Below are 2,159 nucleotides of genomic sequence, written 5' to 3'. Positions count from 1 at the left end.
AGGGTTTTCTTCATTATTATTATTCACAGATCTTTATTATTATTATTTAAGGGTTTTCATTATTATTTACAGAGCTTTATTATTATTATTTAAGGGTTTTCTTCATCATTATTGTTATTCACAGATTGTCTTCATCATTATTCACAGAGCTTTATTATTATTATTAAAGGATTTTCTTCATCATTATTATTAAAGGATCATTATTATTCACAGATTGTCTTCGTTATTATTTACAGATCTTCTTTATTATTATTATTTAAGGGTTTTCTTCATCATTATTATTTGGTTTCTTCACTATTATTATTACAGATCTTCATTATTATTTAGTTTCTTCATTATTATTATTATTCACAGATTGTCTTCATTATTATTTACAGATCTTTATTATTATTACTAAAGGATTTTCTTCATCATTATTATTATTTAAGGATCGTCTTCATTATTATTATTCACAGATTGTCTTCATTATTATTTACAGAGCTTCATTATTATTATTAAAGGATCTTCATTATTATTCACAGATTGTCTTCATTATTATTTACAGATCTTTATTATTATTTAAGGGTTTTCTTCATCATTATTATTTAGTTTCTTCATTATTATTATTATTACAGATTTTCACTATTATTTAGTTTCTTCATTATTATTATTATTCACAGATTGTCTTCATTATTATTTACAGATCTTTATTATTATTTAAGGGTTTTCTTCATCATTATTATTTAGTTTCTTCATTATTATTATTATTATTACAGATTTTCATTATTATTTAGTTTCTTCATTATTATTATTATTACAGATTGACTTCATTATTATTTACAGATCTTTATTATTATTACTAAAGGATTTTCTTCGTCATTATTATTATTTAAGGATCGTCTTCATTATTATTATTCACAGATTGTCTTCATTATTATTTACAGAGCTTCATTATTATTATTAAAGGATCTTCATTATTATTCACAGATTGTCTTCATTATTATTTACAGATCTTTATTATTATTTAAGGGTTTTCTTCATCATTATTATTTAGTTTCTTCATTATTATTATTATTACAGATTTTCACTATTATTTAGTTTCTTCATTATTATTATTATTCACAGATTGTCTTCATTATTATTTACAGATCTTTATTATTATTTAAGGGTTTTCTTCATCATTATTATTTAGTTTCTTCATTATTATTATTATTATTATTACAGATTTTCATTATTATTTAGTTTCTTCATTATTATTATTATTACAGATTGACTTCATTATTATTTACAGATCTTTATTATTATTACTAAAGGATTTTCTTCGTCATTATTATTATTTAAGGATCGTCTTCATTATTATTATTCACAGATTGTCTTCATTATTATTTACAGAGCTTCATTATTATTATTAAAGGATCTTCATTATTATTCACAGATTGTCTTCATTATTATTTACAGATCTTTATTATTATTTAAGGGTTTTCTTCATCATTATTATTTAGTTTCTTCATTATTATTATTATTATTACAGATTTTCATTATTATTTAGTTTCTTCATTATTATTATTATTACAGATTGACTTCATTATTATTTACAGATCTTTATTATTATTACTAAAGGATTTTCTTCGTCATTATTATTATTTAAGGATCGTCTTCATTATTATTATTCACAGACTGTCTTCATTTTTATTTACAGAGCTTTATTATTATTATTTAAGGGTTTTCAACATTATTATTTGGTTTCTTCATTATTATTATTCTTCACAGATTTTCATTATTTAGTTTCTTCATGATTCTTATTATTATTCAGATTGTCTTCATTATTATTTACAGATCTTTATTATTATTACTAAAGGATTTTCTTCATCATCGTTATTATTATTTAAGGATCGTCTTCATTATTATTCTTCACAGATTGTCTTCATTATTATTTACAGAGCTTCATTATTATTATTTAAGGGGTTTCTTCATTATCATTCTTCACAGACTGTCTTCATTGTTTAGTTTCTTCATTATTCTTATTCACAGACTGTCTTCATTATTGTTCACAGACCTCCATCATTATGATTACTTACAGTCTTTATTATTAATTATTATTGTGATGATGATGATTCGCAGATTCTCCGCCATAGTCCCGGGGACCCCCCCCCCGCAAATAAAAAAAAAATATATATATA

This window comes from Erinaceus europaeus, chromosome X, assembly GCF_950295315.1.
Source record: "Erinaceus europaeus chromosome X, mEriEur2.1, whole genome shotgun sequence".
Classification (NCBI taxonomy): Eukaryota; Metazoa; Chordata; class Mammalia; order Eulipotyphla; family Erinaceidae; genus Erinaceus; species Erinaceus europaeus.
The sequence above is the reverse complement of the archived record's forward strand: the minus strand, read 5'-3'. Positions refer to the sequence as shown.